Genomic DNA, 18,271 nt, shown 5'->3' on the forward strand with positions numbered 1-18,271 from the left:
GCACCCTTCCTACCAGCGATCAGACAGGCCGCGGCCCGCTATACTTATCGCGGCAGAGAGATCCCTTGCCGCGATAAGTATAGCGGCCGCGTCTACTTACAATGTAGACCAGCATTTTGCTGGCCTACATTTTAAGCTTCTCCTCTACTAGGGAGACGCGTAGGTTCGCCTAAGGCCCGTCTAAGGCCCTTAGACGAGCTTAGGCATCTTGTGGGTCTCCCTAGGCTCCCGGAGGTGCCTTCAGGCCTGCCTGGGGAGCATTTTTTTTTTTTAAACGTGCATCCCGATTGGCTGATTAGACAGCTGTAGGACGCCTACAGCTGCCTAAAATCGGGACGGCACTTTGGAGAATCAGGGCCTTTGCGTGTTTTAAACATGCAAAATATCTGCCTGATTTAAAAAAAAAAAAAAATTAACCTCCTCCCAAGAGCCCTGAACCCCCCAAAAATTTGCCCCATAGCCGCGTTGTTAAAAATTATGGCAGGAGGATTCCCACTCCCTCCTGCCATCGGTCCCACCCAAAAACTAATGTAACAGCAGGAGGGATGCTAACTCCCTGATACTGATGCCCCCTCCCCACCCCCCTCCCCATGCCTTTAACAGAATAGGAGGGGTGCTCAATCTCTCCTGCTCCAATGCCTCCCGCGACGAGTCTGAGGCCTTAGGCCATGCCTTGTGCATTGTGTGATCCACAGGGTGGGGCCTAAGGCCCTGATTGGCTGAGGTGCTTCGGGCTCCTCCCTTGGGAGGGGCCTGGGGTGTCTCAGTCAATCAGGGATTTCCTTAGGGAGGAGTCTAAGGAAGTACCTAATTGTCTAATCAGGGACTTCCTTAGTAAGTGAGTTACTAAGGAAGTACCTGATCAGGACTTCCTTAGACTGCTCCATAAGGAAGTCCATGATTGGCTGAGGCACCCCAGGCCCCTCCCAAGGGAGGAGCCCGAGGCGCCTCAGCCAATCAGGGCCTTAGGCCCCACCCCGTACATCACACGATGCACCGGGGCGTGGCCTAAGGCCTCAGATTCATCATGGGAGGCATTGGAGCATGAGGGATTGAGCACCCCTCCTGCTCTGTTAAAGGTACAGGGAGGGGGTGGGGTGGGGAGGGGACATCCAGGGGTGGTAGCATCAGGGAGTTGGCATCCCTCCTGCCGTTACGTTAGTTTTTGGGTGAGACAGATGGCAGGAGGGAGTGGGAACCCTCCTGCCATAATTTTTTTCAATGCGGCTGCGGGGCAAATTGGGGGGGGGGTTGGGGTACTTGTTGGGAGGGGGTACTATTACAGTACCTGGAGGTTTGTAATGAATTCTCTTGCTTGGATTAAATCAGGGGTGTTCAACCTTTTGGCTTTCCTGGGCCGCATTGGCCAAAAATTTTTTTTCTGGGGCCACACAAATATTAACACTAGATGATGAGCAAAATAAGGTTAAGCAGGTCCCAAATTTGCAATCACTAATATAGAAGATGCACGTATATAATAATAAACCTTCATTAAAGGGACACTGGAGAGGAACCCAAAAAAGCAGTAATACTTGCCCTGACTGAATGATCTTCCATGTGCACCGCTGACAGTGGAAGCAACGGGCTTCCACACCCCAATCTGATGAGCAGGGATGCGCACTCCTAGTTTTCCCATTCACTTCTATTACAGCTATGGTGAGCCTCTTCAGAGGTGAGCCTCATCAGAGTGGGGATGCTGAATCAGCTGTCAGTAGCACACGTAAATATTACTGCATTTTGGGCTTCCCACATTGAGCTTAGGCTCCCTCAAAATTAACATCTCCCCTGCTGTAGCTAGTAGGGATCCCCAAGCCTCACCAACTGACGGCCATCCCCCCCCCTCCAACTTACCAAGTTCTACAGCTGGCAGCTTGAGGATATTGCCATTGGCTGCAAAGCTTGGAGATTTTGGATTGCCAGACTGGAGGAAAATGTCTTCAGTTGGCAGGGCTGGGGAATCCCCACTAGCTCAAGTATTTATAAATTGCACTTAGGCGGGGCACTTTGGTGCCCATCCACTAATTTTGGGCTCCAGTCCCTCCTCCAAATCAGCTGTATATGACTACACCACTGAATACAAAAATAATTGTGATGCACATATCCCAAAGCTAACATATTCCAGTTAATAAATTCAAAATAAAACAATTTTTCTACCTTGTCTGGATATTTTGGTTTTCCCTCAGTTTAGTCCCAGTTTCTCTTTCTGTTTTTTGTTTATCTTCAACTAATTCTCTTTCCAGTGTCTACTGTTCATTTTTTTTCTCCTCTTCTCTCTTGTTCCATTTCCTCCTTTCTCCAACGTATTGATTTTTCCCTTTCAGCTTTCTTAACTTTTTCTTTTTTTTTTTGCCTCTGTCCACTCAAATCTTGCCTTCTTTCTCACCCTTCTTTTTAAATGTTCAGCTACTTCTCAATTCTCCATCTTCTCTCAGTCCCTAGCTCTCCCATTTCCCATCTCACTCCTTTCCCAGACTCCTATTTCCTTCTATCTACTCCCCATTACCACATTTCTACTCGCTGCTCTCTCACTCATCTTATCATCTCCTTTATGACTTCATCCACATGGCTCACCACTTTCAGAATCCCCCTCCCTCTCTCCACTGGTCAGGTTTTCCATCCCCTGCCTAGCATCTTCTTATCCCAGCTCTCTTCCCTCCAGCACTCCCATGGGTCCATCTCTCCTCCTTTCTCCCCATGGTTCAAAATTTTGCTCCCTCTCTTTTCTGGGTTTTTTTTTCCTTCCCTCCCCCACTTCATGCTGAACAATGAAATGGAGGGAAAAAAAGAGAGATGCTGTATCTCTGCCTTACATTCACAGGCTTAACATTTCTCCCTACCTTCCATCCCCAGATCCAACTTTTCTCCCTTTCTTTTCCCAACTGCCCCCATCCCATCTCTCTCCCTGCCTGTCTCCCTCCCTCCCCCAGGTCCACGATTTCTCCCTTTCTCTTCCCAACAGTTCTCCCTTCAAGTATCTCTTTCCCTGTTCCTCCACACCACCCCAGGTCCAACTTTTCTCCCTTCAGTCCATTGTCTACCATCTCTCTCTGTCCTCTGTTTCTGGCTCCATAAGCTCCTTCCCCCCATGCCCAATCTAGCACTTCTTTTAAAACCCTCCCCCTCTGTACTTAAAGAAAAACCCAGTCCAAAAGGCTTCCTTGGCCCAGCATGTTCTCCCCCCTTCTCTCCACGCCCATGCATCTCTACCTCACTGCTCTCCGACCACCATGTCCAATAATTCTCTCTCTCCCTCCCTCCTCTCTCTGCCCAAAAGTTCTCTTTCTTTATCTCTCCATGTGCACCATCTCTTTCCCTCTCTCAAGATATCCAATTCTCCCTTACTATTCCCTCCCTCCATTCTTCAATCCTATGGCTCATACACCCTCCCTCCTTCCTTCATCATTTGTCCAAAGTTTGTGCTCCCTCCCTCTCGAATCCCAACATGAACTCCCTCCCTCCCTTCTGTGCCTCCCTACCGGCGGGTATTTGCCTTCTGGCCAGCTCCCTTGCTGCAATCATTTTACAGGGGCATCAATACTTACTTTTTCCTACTGGTCATACATAACATGACCATTTATTTTTTTCATCAAAAGGGGACATCTATTAATTGTCAATCCTGCCCTAGCCCCGCCCCAATCCTACCCTAGCCCTGCCCCAACCCTGCCGTAGCCCCGCCTCCAATCCCGCCCCCAATTTCTTCCATTCATTTTTCATGTACACATCTTCATATTAATTCATAATGGTAACCTTAAAATTAAAAAAAACTATAAAGCACACTATACGCAGAGAAAATGTTAATTATCATTTATATTTGGGGGGTTTCAATGATGTCAAGGCAAATATGCAATGTCACCTCAGTAACTGTAGAAAAATAGACAAATATAGTGCAAAATATAGACAGCAGATATAAATTCTCAAAACTGACACGTTTTGATCACTAAATTGAAAATAAAATCATTTTTCCTACCTTTGTTGTCTGGTGATTTCATGAGTTTCTGGTTACGTTTCCTTCTGTCTGTTTATCCTTTCTTTCATTTCTTTTTTTCTGCACTCAGGCCCAAAATTGTCCCTTTCTATTCCCTCCTTCCTTCCTTCCTATGTCCATAGTGCCCCCCAGTGCCTCTGTCCTGTGTCCTTAGTGCCCCAGTGTCTCTGTCCTGTGTCCCTAGTGCCCCAGTGCCTCTGTCCTATGTCCCTAGTGCCCCCAGTACCTGTCCTGTGTCCCTAGTGCCCCCAGTACCTGTCCTGTGTCCCTAGTGCCCCCAGTACCTGTCCTGTGTCCCTAGTGCCCCCAGTACCTGTCCTGTGTCCCTAGTGCCCCCAGTACCTGTCCTGTGTCCCTAGTGCCCCCAGTACCTGTCCTGTGTCCCTAGTGCCCCCAGTACCTGTCCTGTGTCCCTAGTGCCCCCAGTACCTGTCCTGTGTCCCTAGTGCCCCCAGTACCTGTCCTGTGTCCCTAGTGCCCCCAGTACCTGTCCTGTGTCCCTAGTGCCCCCAGTACCTGTCCTGTGTCCCTAGTGCCCCCAGTACCTGTCCTGTGTCCCTAGTGCCCCCAGTACCTGTCCTGTGTCCCTAGTGCCCCAGTGCCTCTGTCCTGTGTCCCTAGTGCCCCAAGTACCTCCTTCCCATGTCCATAGTGCCCCCAGTGCCTGTCCTGTGTCCTTAGTGCCCCCAGTGCCTCCTTCCCATGTCCGTAGTGCCCCCAGTGCCTCTTTCCCATGTCCATAGTGCCCCCAGTGCCTCCTTCCCATGTCCACAGTGCCCCCAATGCCTCTTTCCCATGTCCATAGTGCCCCCAGTGCCTGTCCTGTGTCCTTAGTGCCCCCAGTGCCTCTTTCCCATGTCCAAAGTGCCCCCAGTGCCTCCTTCCTATGTCTTCCCTTGCCTTTGTCCCTCCCCCGAAGCCAGCCTAACTGCCTACCTCCTTCCCTCCCTCCAGTGCCTGATTCACTCCCCCAGCGATTCACCCCCCCCCGCCCACCCACCCGTGACTGCCGCTGCCTGTTAGTCTGCCTCTCTACCGCGCCGATTGAAACCCTGGGCCACAGCCGCTGCTTCTTGGCTTCTTCCTGACGTCAATTTTGACGTCGGAGAAGAAGTTTGGGGCCAGCCAATCGCTGCCTGACTGGCCCAAACTTCCTCTCACACTTCAAAATTGACGTCGGGAAGAAACCAAGAAGCAGCGATGGCGGCCCAGGGTTTCAATTGGTGCGGCAGGGAGAGAAAGTGATCGGCCGTCCTGGTGTCCCCGCGCACAGCTTCGGGACACTGTCCCTGAAAACAGGACATTTTGGTGTCCCGAACGATGGGTCGGGACAACGGGACGGTCAGTCCGAAAATGGAACAGTCCCATTGAAAACGGGACATATGGTCACCTTAGTCATACCCCTTCCTATGCACCCTAGCATCCTTTAGCTTTCACCATCACCTGTTCAACCAGTTTGGCACTGGAACTGTTAATACATGAATTTCTAAGTGGAGAAGTACATATATAGCTGCTGTCTGTGTATTTGGAATAGCAAAGAAGAGGTAAAAAATAAACTATGGGTATAACTTTGTTAATGATTATTAGGAAAGATTCTATAGTTATAAAATTTTAAACACTTTGTACAGTATAACTATGATTTTATCAGTGTCGAAAAATATTTTTGTATCGCTGGGGCTGGTCTAGTTTATATATACATAATTTTTTTCAAAGTATCAGAATTTGCAAAGTCATATTAGTTTTGTAGGTTTATCATTTGTTTCAATGATTTATTGTTTAGGTTATTTTGTGGAATTATTTATTTGCTGATTTATTTATGTATTTCATTCTTTATTTGATTATTTAGTAAATTATTTATTTGATGAATTATTAATATGTTTTCATGACATACTTTTAAATTATTTATAACTTAATTTTGAGTTTATTGCTTTTAGAAGCAGCATTATTACTGACTAGTGTTGATTTTCTTTCCTTGGTTCTTGAAAGCTTTTGCTCTAAGGCAAAAGCTTATCTATTGGAAAGATACATTGTAAGTTAATGCAAAGCAATTTACAATTAACCTCAATGTAATTTACCTTAAAAAATATAAAAGTACTTTAAATATATAATACACTATTGTGTTTATACATTGACCTAACTGTGAAAGTTGTGCTCACTTCAGTTCTGTATTCAGAACTGAATCTGATTCAGAGTGTATAAATAGAATGAGTGAAGACAGACGAAAAAGGTAACATTTAAAATTTAACACAAAAATAAAGTATTATTTGGGCTGCAGAAATCTAAGGGTACAGCACAAGAATGAAGGTTAAGATACTGATATGTTCTTAACAGGAGAGGAATCTGTGTAATAGTTAAAAGATCTAGAATAGAGTTGTCCAACCTTTTTCTGTTGAGTCCAAATTTTAGATTTTGTCACATTCAGAGGGCCAAAACATAGCATCATGTTTTGTTGCATGTTTTGTCAAATCATGGCAAAATACAATGGAGCATTATCCTTTCCTCAGCCTTCATCGAGTCTAGCTCTCTCCCATGTTCTCTCACTAGCCTTCACCCAGTCTCTAGCCCACCAAGAGCTTTTTCCTGGCCCTTGGAACCTTGGCAAGTCTTGTGATGTTTACAGTGGGATTCCTGCTTCCCCACCATGATACGACTCTCTGCAAGCTTGGAAGTTTGGGTTAACGAGGGATGGCTAGGAGCAGCTGTAAGATTCTTGACTTGTTTTTATTCAAATAAAAATTTCATGATTTCAAGTCTCTCGAGACATGAAACTGCAATACCAATATGAACTTCTGGCACTGTGTGGTTCAAGCTTATATAGCTGAGTTGTGATGGGGGAAGAAGAAATCCTGCTATAAATGCCACAAGGATTGCCAAGGTTCTGAGGGCCTGAATAAAAGCTCTTGGAGGGCCAGATTCTAAGCCATAGGTTGGACAAACCTGATTTAGAGGAATTTTAGGGTACACAGTGAAAGAATTGTTATTTTATCTGGAGTATCTTGGCCAGTTTCTCAAAAGGTGTAGACAGCAGAGACAATCCTAAATACATGTACTGGACTGGTACAGAGTCTGTATCATAAGAGCTATAAGAAGGACTTAAGGATTGAAAAATATGAGGCCATTATGTAGCCATGGCAGTTAATATGCAATTCTAACTTGAGCCTAATATTAACTAAACAAAATACAACTTCACAGAATAGATGATGAGGGTGTGGAGTAGATTTCCAGTGGAGGTGATGGAAGCAAATCCAATATTGGAATTGAAAGATATTGGTTGGCCAAAGATTAGTGGGAAAGTGACAGTAATACTCCAGAGATTGAGGATGGTAGATAAGGTGTATTATGACATAATGCATGTTATTTGCTCCTTAATGTACTTTTAAAAGGCAATAACGTGTGTTATGTTACACAAGTTCATATTAAGTGCCATGGGATACATAGTAGTGAGATGCAAAGCATGCAAATGCATGTAAAACATCTCACTACTATGTAATTCAAATTATGTAACAAACCATGTTATTCCTAGAAGAATAATGCCAGCAAACTCATTAATTCAATTGATCTGGTCAGAAAATCTTAGTAGCGGGAGTTACTTCCAAACCTTTTCTTAAGCTCAGCGCCTAAAACACACTTATAAACAGCACAGCTATACATTATTGAACAGCACAGCTACAGTCTTCATACAGAATTTGATCTGCAGAAGCCTCAGAGGTGACTAGTTTCACATGAGCCACTCTGCCCTTGATTCACCTTAATCTTCATAGGCTTCACATTTTGTTTGATTAAATTCTCATGAAACGTCAAAACTTTTTTTTTAAAAACAATCTTTCATAACATTCCTTATCCAAGAGGTACTTAACTTAAGAAATATGTGCCTCTTATTAGAGACGAGGGCCAGATATAGGCCATGTTTCGCTCACACAGTGTTAAAGGCTGGTCCCAAATTTCCAAAACAAACCAAACATTTACTCCTATCAGTCATAAAGAAGGCATACCTGAGAGCTAACTTTGCTTAGAGGGACTTGCTATTAAGACAGAGTAACACTCAAGATCATTACAGTATTGTGATAACACCGTACACCTTAAATGCTCCTGCTTTAGTATCTCTGATTTTCAAGCATTGGGGGGTGCTTTCTATCCATCGCTGCTTTCAACATGATCCCATGATAGCATGTAAACATGGCAAAACAATAGGGGAAATGTTATCCTATAAGAGAATGGTCTAGAGCAGTGTTTTTTAACCTTTTTATGCCTATGGACCTTATTTCCTTCAATACCAAGGTCAATGTCGACTACTGCCTCTGTTGTTACTATGGGCATATATGGTCATTACTTGTCTCAGTCTTTTTTCCTATAGTTTTGCTACTACTACTGTGTACAATAATGGACTATAATTGCTGAGACTGATTTTCACCTAGATTGTACTTTGTCTTCTCATTTATCTGGACATTCCTACGATGGGGAATCTAGCATGGATGTAGAGTCTGTAAAGCTAGATTCCTCTACCTGGTTTTGCTGAACTACTTTATCTAACTGATGTCTGACTGCCTCTGCTTAAAAGGTTTATGCTGTGAAATCTAACATGGGTGTAGAGTCTGTTGTTAGATTCCTTCCAAAAAAAATAACTTTTTTCACTTCACATCTTCAGCACACAGCCGACCCATCCATTCCTTGGTCTGCTTACAGTACTTGTAGATGTTGTCCAGAGCTGGTTCGATGTCTGTAGCCATCAGTTGATTGCCATTGGTGGCCTATGTTTCCTTTCAGTTATGATTCCAGGATTCTACCATGGGGTGTTGAGCCTGTAAGGTGGCTCTTTTTCCTGTTGATTTACTACAATCCAAGCATGATACGGTGGGAACTAACAGGGGTGTAGAGCCTGTAAGTTAGTTTTCCCATCACTTCACATCCTTCCACTACTTTTGCTACATGGCAGGATCTACTGGGTGTTTTTTCTTTAATCATGCTTTCCACTATGCCATCAATGTTAGCCTGTACCTTACAGCAGGTGTGTATTTCCCTCAAATTTTTCTCCTACATCCTTGCTCTTGTTTTTCACATGCTGGAGGTTTGGGAGTCGCTGTAGGGGAGGAGGAGGCCACTATATCCTTTTTTAAGGATTTTTTAAACCTATTCTTTCAATTGGACAACAGGGGCTTACACTCCTTTTCTTAGTCCTCACGTAGATCAAATGTTACCTTGCGTAACTTTTTCATCCCTCTTTGATCAATAATACCTACTTAGGCTCTCTAGATCTCAGGGAGTTTTCTTTTTGACTTTTTATTACTTGGCCTTGCCTTACCTTTTTCAGGGTATCAAGGGCTTGATTGTCTTACCTAATGAGGTCTTTGACCGTTCTTAGATCTCAGTGCTCTCAGCAATTTCTTCTCAAAGAAAAGTTTTGAATGTTACCCCTAGCAATTTTCTATCCTTCCTTGGATTGCAATGCTTGGCTATGCTCTCTGGATCTCAAGGACTGTCACTCACATTCCAATTCTTCCAGATTCCAGAAAGTTCCTCAGTTTTCAAGTGGCCTGGCATCCTCTCCCAGAGTCTTCACCAAATGCCTGGTGGTTGTGGTAGTGGCCTTGAGGTCCCAGAGCCTTCAAGTCTCTCTAGATGACTGCCTCATCAATTGATACCACTCAGCTAAGGCCGTTTCTTTCTCAGGAGGGTCAAGATTTACCAGTTTTTAGCCTGGTGCAGGCTGATTCTTCTAGATCACATGGCTTCCATAGTCCATGTGACTCCCTTTACTAGGCTTCATCTCACTATGCCTCAATGGTCTCTAGCTTCACAGTAGTCTCAGGCGATAGACCCACTCTCAACACATTTCTGTCCCCTTGTCTCTTCAACAGTCGTTTCAGTGGTGGATGAACTCGTCTGTTGTACACGCTTCCTCATCAAAGGTTTTGTCTACAGATTTGTCAACCTATGCTTGAGGGACTCCACTGGATGACCTTCAAACTCAGGGTCACTGATGCACCAAAGAACAACGATTTCACATCTATCTCCTGGAACTCAGGATTTATTATGTCCTCAAAGCTTTCCAGCATTTAATAGTCAACCATGTCCTACTGCATCGTACAGACAATCAAGTAGCCATGTCCTATATAAACAGACAAGGAAGCACAGGCTCTCTCCTTCTATGTCACAAGGCACAGAAGATCTGGCTTTGAGCGATTGCTTGCAACATCTTTCTCAAAGCAGTCTACATTCAAAGGGAACAGAATTTCTTAGCAGACAAGCTCAGCAGAATTCTTCAACCTCACATGTGGATGCTAAATTCTACAGCTCTCCATCCCGTGCTTTCTCAATGAGGGACGCCTCAAGTGGATTTGTTTGCGTCTCCCCACGACAAGTTGCATCAATTCTACCCCAGACTCTGGATTTCTACTGGATTGGATGCACAAGTTCTTCTGTGCATTTCCACCCATTCCTCTAATTCTCAAGACACTAGTGAAAGCCAAGCATAATACTCATAGCTCCTCAGTGGCCCAGAAAGCCTTGGTTCTTCCTTCTACTTCAGCTCAGTGTCAAGGAACCAATACCTCTGCTGATTTTTCCATCTCTTCTTACGCAGAGTCATGGTTCTCTTCTACATCCCAACCTTCAGTCTTTACACCTGACAGCTTGGTATCTCTCAGGCTGAATCCAACTGATTTTCATATTTCTCAGCTTGTCAGACTCATTTTGGAAGCTTCCAGAAATCCAGCCATTCAGCAGTGTTACCAGCAACAGTGGCCACGTTTTTCTTCCTGTTGTCTCCTTCATCACCAGGACCCAAAATCCATCTCTGTTTCATTCTAGATTATCTTCTTCATTTATCTGACTGGCCTCAAGTCTACATCCATTAGGGTCCATCTCGGTGCTATCACTGCCTTTTCTTAACCAGTGGAAGGTAAACCACTTACTACTCATCCTCTGATCTCCAGATTCATGAAAGGACTTTTTACTGTGAAACCACCTCTCAGAATCGACTAGACCCACCTGTCTACCATCTCAATAGCCCTTATGGCTGCAGGTGCCATTTATATGGCAATACATAATAGTTTTGCTTTTTTTGGGGGGTGCACATGTTTCACCATGCATGTAGTGGTTAGAGTTGCTTATTGGCCTGAGTCCTCCTCTCCATGGTTCACTAGCCCACCCCCCAGACCACTTAAGCCACCTCTGTACAGCTCTAATAGGCTTTCCTATGCCAGGCTGCCAGATGTTTATGTTCTGGAGGCAGATATGTAAAGTTGTTATTACAATTTTTATGGCAGTGGAAAGGGGGGGGAATGTGTAGAAGTCTGTACTTTGTCCCTGCAGTGGTAATCTGATCACTTTGGATACCTTCTTGTGACTTAGACCTGGTTTTAGATGGCCTAAGTCACAACGTCCAAGTTCTGTCTAGGCCAGGGGTAGGCAATTCCAGTCCTCGAGAGCCACAGACAGGTCAGGTTTTCAGGATATTCACATTGAATATGTATGAGATGGATTTGCATGCACTGCCTCCTTGAGATGCAGATCTATCTCGTGCATATTTAGTATGGATATCCTGAAAACCTGACCTGCCTGTGGCTCTCGAGGACCGGAATTGCCTACCCCTGGTCTAGGCAGTGTTTTTAAACTTACAGTTATACATGCAGTACGACCAAGCCTAGGATGTCCCACGTCCCGCCCAAATCCCACCCTCGCCTCCTAAATGCCCCTTTTAACTCTGGGAGTACTGCAGCACTGTGAAGGCCTAAGTCATTTTTAGATACGTCTAATACCCAGTTCGATTATCGGCACTTGGACGACTTGTCTCACTGATTGTCTAAGTGCCGATTTAGGCCGGTTTTTAGATGTACAGTGGTACCTTAGATTACGAGCATAATCCGTTCCAGGAGCATGCTCGTAATCCAAAATGCTCGTTTATCAAAGCGAGTTTCCCCATAGGAAATAATGGAAACTCGCTTTGATACGTTCCCATCCCCCGAGGCCAGGGCGCTGCTCCCCCCCCCTCTCTCGCAAAGTCCCCTCCCCCCGCGTGATCCGGCACCCCCCGTGAGAACAGGCACCCCCCGCCCGCCCAACTTTAACTCACCCCCCCATCTGGCACCGGCACGAGAACCGCTCCCCCCGATCGCAAAGGCCCCCCCGCTCGAATTGGCACCCCCCCGTGAGAACAGGAACCCCCCGCCCGACCAACTTTAACTCACCCCCCCTTTGGCACCGGCACGCGGCCCACAAGTGCCGGTGCCGCTTGAAGATCTTCTTCCCAGTCTCTGCCGATTCGAGCGGGGGGAGCGATGCCGGTTATCGGGGGTGCTCGCAAATCGAGTCAACACTCGGTTTGCGAGACACATTTTGCGAGAATGTTTTGCTCGTCTTGCAAAACACTCGCAAACCGGGTTACTCGCAAACCGAGGTTTGACTGTATTTCTGTTTTGACTATGAGCCCCTTACTGTTTTGTACTATTGTTTTTTGTTCCTCCTCTTCTTTATTAATCCAGTTATATTTTTTATTTCTACACACACTGGCCAAAACATGACGTCATCCACTCAGGCCCACTCGTGGCAGTTGTTTTGTTGTTCTGCCTTTTATTTTTAGTTTTCAACTTTCATACTCAAGTTTTTAAACATAAGATATTTTTTTATTTTTTTACCATTCCCCTTAAAATTTTATAGTACTTTTTTTTTTCCAAAATCTTTATTCCTTTTAAGAACCAACATCAAGTGCAACATATCAAATAATTTACAAAATAAACAGCACTTAATTCCATCAATTGATATAAGTATATATTCCTTCCCCCCATCCACCCTTTCATACTCTATAAAGACAATCAAGAGTAATACAAATGACCAAGATAAGCAAACTACAATTAAAAAATAGATTAAATACATTTCCCCCCCCCCACCCACCCACCCACCCTTCCTGGATTTGTATAATTGGGCAAAACTAGTAATCAATCTCTACAAAATTTTGCCAATAGGTCCCAAACCTCCTTGAATTTCTTATAATGTCCCAATTATATTGAACTCATATGTTCAAATTTATAAGTTTGGCACAAGGATTCCCACCAAAAACTATAGGGCTCCTTTTATCAAGCTGCGCTAGCGGGGTTAACGCGTGTGACTTTTCATCACTTGCTAACCCCCGCGCTGGCCAAAAACTACCGCCTGCTCAAGAGGAGGCGGTAGTGGCTAGCATGGCCAGCGGTTTAACGTGCGCTATTACATGCGTTAAACCGCTAGCGCGGCTTGATAAAAGGAGCCCATAGTCTAACCTGTCCCAAATTTTTCAAAATAAGCTGTATGGCAACTCCTGTCATAATGAAAAGTAATCTATTGTTATATGGAGTTATTGGACTTTGGGCCATCAATAATGTACCAAACAGCACTACGTCATACGTCAATGGAACTTCCAGAATTCTATTTATTTGACCCCAAATGTAATGTAATTTATTTCTTATATACCGCTACATCCGTTAGGTTCTAAGCGGTTTACAGAAAATATACATTAAGATTAGAAATAAGAAAGGTACTTGAAAAATTCCCTTACTGTCCCGAAGGCTCACAATCTAACTAAAGTACCTGGAGGGTAATAGAGAAGTGAAAAGTAGAGTTAGAGGAGAAATAAAAATAAAATAAACATTTTAACAAGACAGCATTGATCTAAATACTTTGGAAGGTAGAAGAGAGGAGAGAAAGGAATAGAAGCAGAAGGGGGAGCCGTTGAACAGTAGAATTCTGGAGAAATTTAAATGATAGAAATAGAACAAAACAAAGACAAAAGGCAAAACAATAGATAAGATTAAAGATAAATCATAAGCTGGAAAGAAAAATAAAATAAAACTTTGTCTTCAATCCACGGTTTCAGCGTCAGTGATGAAGTGGAGCAAGTAAGTTTAAGAGGAGCGATTGACGTTTCCAGAAAGGGCTTCTTCAGGGAAGAGACTTGGCAGACAGTCCCAGGATCGCCAAAAGTTAAGTATCAAGGGACAAAAGAAGAGAAGATGATTTAGTGTCGAGATGACGGTGCCAGCATCTATTTGATTTAGAACTAATTTTAGTAATCTAACAGGGGTCCAAAAACTTCTATGCAACAAAAAAAAATCCATGTTTGTCTCATAGATGCTGACATTGTACATCTCAACCTCCAAGACCAAGTACTTTTTTACTTTTCTCCTCATGCAGCCATGCCACTCGTGCCAGCTTGCCCCCCCCCCCCCCCCCCTCCTTTGTCTATCAGAGCAGTGCCACAACGACATGGTCATTATTTTCTTAGGTTTTTAATTTTTATTTTACACAAGTTCCCTTTTTCCTTTTCCTTTCACATCCTTCTTTTAAACCTTTATGGTTTTATATTTTTAAAGTTACCCTTAAGGAGCCACGCTATTTGCGTAGGCACGTTCTTGCCTTTTTGTTTATAAGAGCAGTGCACCATTGGCACTGGTTTCACTTTCGTTTCCTGAGCGACACTGTTTTGGAAAAGACTACAAGCTGTTGGCCCCGTTCTAACCTCTTTATGCAAGTACACTTCTCCCTCCAAATCCGCGGTTTAAGCCTTACCTGGTGTCTAGCAGGTTTTCGGGGCAGGAGCGATCTTCCTACACTCCTATCCAGTGCAGATCACTCATAGGAAATGGCTGCCATGAGCTTCCGTAGTCTCTCGAGACTATGACAGGAATTCCCCGCAGCCATTTCCTATGAGTGATCTGCAAGGGGCAGGAGCGCAGGAACATCGCTTCTGCCCCGAAAGCCCGCTAGACTACCAGGTAAGGTCCGGGATGGTATGTTTGAGTGAGAGTTTGTATTTAAAGCACGGGAGGGAGGCGGGGTGGGTTAGAGCTGGCCGAGAAGTTATTCGTGCTTTTTCACACTTCACAGTCCTGCTCTGCACCTAACCCCCGTGGATATGGAGGGAGAAGTGAATTCTTTTCAATATTTCTGGCAGAGCCTTTTCCTGTTGCTGTGTGCCCTGTTGGAGGAGATCACCCTGGAGAGATTGTTGCCACCTTAGAGCTCTGCTAAGCTATCGTATCACAGGGAACTTGCTATAGCTCAATAAGTAAAAATCCTGTGCTCCTCATCCAGAGATCATAAGTTCAATTCCCAACCAGCTCCCCAGCACATATTTTAATTGTGGCATTCTACCTTGTAGGTGCATCTTGATGATCTCACAATGAGGTCACCATTGTGCAGCTGCAAACCTCCATTTGCAATGAAGTAGAAGCCATGCTAAGGTCTGTATTTGGTTTTTTTTTTCATTTTTTAAGCTTTTACAAATGAAGTTACATGCAATCTATATATTTTTGTCATGTGCTGGTTGCAATTTGCAGAGGATGGTGGTATGTTTCCGCAGCCACCTGGGACTCCAAGTTGTTAGCCACCACCGGAGCGCGGCCAGACCTGGGGTTGTGTCTGATTAATGAAATTTGACCAAGAAGGGAAGATAAGTTATTTTGAGCGAAAGAAAACAGAGTTGTATCAGGAGTTGGGTCTCCAGGCACAAGATCTACAGTTTCAGCATTTAATGAGCATCAGTGCTAGAAACAACAGGATTATCATGAGAATAAAGGGGGTTTTTGGGGGTTTTTTTTTCGAGCACTGTTTAGTCTGAAAAAAAGGGTAGCTTTTTAGCAAGAAAACTAAAGCTATGTTTTTCATGTGCTGTGCTTCAGACAGATGCCAGCCTAGCATATGTGACACCTGGGACCCATCATTTTTTTGACACCCCCCAATTCTATATGAAAAATATGATTTTTAGTAACAATCCACATATCGCACAACAAGAGTGTACCTAGGAAAAGGCAGTATCTTAAACACTGCAGTGAGCACTAGAACACCAACACATACATTGTAAAACTAAACAAGCCAGATCTCGCACAGTCAATTGATCCTTCAGTCAATGCCAACTGAAAACTGTGTTCTTTTCATACACACAGAACAGAGATACACCCTCGCCCAATATGGAATAATCACAAACTAAAAATAGAAATATGTAGACAAAAGTTAAACTGAACCGCCAAGAAACCAGACTCTGCATACAATGCAACACCACAACACCACAAAAACAGTAACACATGTCCTCTAATACTGTGCAAAATGTAAAGACAGTAGATGTAAATTTGAAAAAAATGATACATAACAATCACCACTTTACAAATTAACAAATAAAAATAAAAAAAATAATGATAAATAAGAAAATACCATTTTATTTGACTAATCCATTTTTCAATTAGCTTTCAGAGGCCAGATCTGTCTTCAGAACAGTACTGTTATGGTATCCTGTCCTGACCTTGGTACGCTACTGGCTTCAGTTAATGTATCTTTTCCTCTAATTAGCAAATAACATTGCTGTTTGTCCACAAAAATAGAAGGTTTTGCAAGCAATATATCTGTTTTGATGTGCCCTGTTTATGTGGTGCCTTATTAAATGTATTTTGAGCTTAGTAAAGCAAAAATAAAAACCCAGATTACTATTTAGCAGATCACATTAAGGACATCCAAACTATGCCTAAGTTCCAGAAGAACGTCCAAAGAGTGCTTAAGTTCCATCTGTAGAACTCAGGTGTATCTGAAGCCTAAACTGTGCTCAAAAGTAGACTTCCTTACAGTGACTATAAGACCCAGTTTTATATTGCTATGTAGCTTGCTAGCTCACTCTGGTTAAGCCTATACCCTTCCATCCTAATGTTGCTAGTTTGAATCCCAGTCACTCTGTCTGATGGAAGAGAAATAAATAAAGCATTAAACAAGTCCAACTCCTAGTATTACAATTATAATGAAAAACAGCGTAAAATTGCCATTCTAATAACATAAGAATAAAATATTATAACATTAAGGACATTGTTTGGACGTCTAAATCGCACCTAAAACCTGATTCTCTAAAGGACGCTTAAAAAGTTAGACACCTAAACAGTGCTGAACCCTGCTGAGTGCGATTCTACAAAGGACGCCTAACTTAGGCCTTAAACGGCACCTAACTTTAGACGCAATTTGCAGAATCAGGGCCATAGTGTAGAACTACTATTGGTTTCGTTTTTAGACACGTTACGATTAGGGATGGACCAACATGCAATTTTTTGTCTAGTATCATTGCATCAGGAGCATTTGATTAGATAAATCTCCATAGATTATTGTTGAGATTGCTGAATCTTGGAATGAATGATGTTGTCCTTAAATGGTTCAATACGTATCTCACTGGACGTTCATTTCAAGTGCATAGTGGATGTAGGATTTCAGATGAACATTTAGTAAAGACTGGAGTTCCTCAAGGATCAGCACTTTCTGCACTGTTATTTAATATCTATATGGCTAAAATAGGCCAATTATTTCAATCCTTGGGATTTGAATATCGAATTTATGTGGATGATATTATTTTCTTCCTTCCGGTGTGTGAATGGGGAAAGGATTTAGAAAGGTTACTGAGTAATTATACGAGTAAGATTGTTGAGTGGATGGAAGAACAGGTTCTGAAACTGAATGTGGATAAGACAGATTATGTTTGTGGGGAAACCTGATCCTAAATGGCCCAAGGAATTAAAGGTTATTGATGATCTTCTTCCAGTAAGTGAGTCAATGATGGTTCTTGGTGTAAAGTTGGATTGTGGCCTCTCAATGAATTTACAAGTTGCAAAAACTGTACAAGCACGTTTTGCGCAAATACACTTGTTGCATCGTGTAAAGCCAATGTTCAGGCAATGGTATTATCTAGGCTTGACTATTGCAATGTTCTGTATCTTGGATTAACTAAGACAAGATACAGGGCATTTCAAGTTGTGCAGAATGCTGGAAAAAGATTGATAACAGGTGTATCTAAATACAATCACATCTCGCCCTATCTCCCAACAATTGCACTGGCTGCCTGTTGTTTTTAGATCTCAATATAAAGCAATAATGATTTGCCATCAATTCTTGTATGGAACCATACCTGAATTGTTTAAAAGTAACATGTTAAATTATTTACCTTCTAGTTCTCTGCGTGCTGAAAACTCAGCGTTATTAAAAACAAATGTTAATCTAAAATATGCTGAGACCAGTAAAATGGCCTTTTGCTGTGCGGGGGAATTCACTTGTCGGTCAATTACGAAAATGTCATGACCAAGAGTAATTTCAGAAAACTATTAAAAACGCAGTTATTTGTTAATGCATTTTTCTAGGAACTGATCTTTGCGGTTGTTCTTTTGATGAGCACATCACGTGATTTTCTGATGATTATCTGTTAATATTTGTTTGATTTTATTTGTTTGATTAAATTATGTATGTAACGATATGTAAACCATTTAGGTTTAAATGGTATATAAATTTTTAAAA

General features: G+C 43.1%; 1 protein-coding gene across 20 annotated transcripts in view; it reads left to right on the top strand.

Annotated features, from left to right (window-relative positions):
* TBC1D5 (TBC1 domain family member 5) overlaps nt 1-18,271 on the top strand; it is a 759,729-nt gene that overhangs the window by 39,840 nt on the left and 701,618 nt on the right. The window lies entirely within an intron of this gene.

The sequence above is a fragment of the Geotrypetes seraphini genome, chromosome 2 (assembly GCF_902459505.1).
Source record: "Geotrypetes seraphini chromosome 2, aGeoSer1.1, whole genome shotgun sequence".
Lineage (NCBI taxonomy): Eukaryota > Metazoa > Chordata > Amphibia > Gymnophiona > Dermophiidae > Geotrypetes > Geotrypetes seraphini.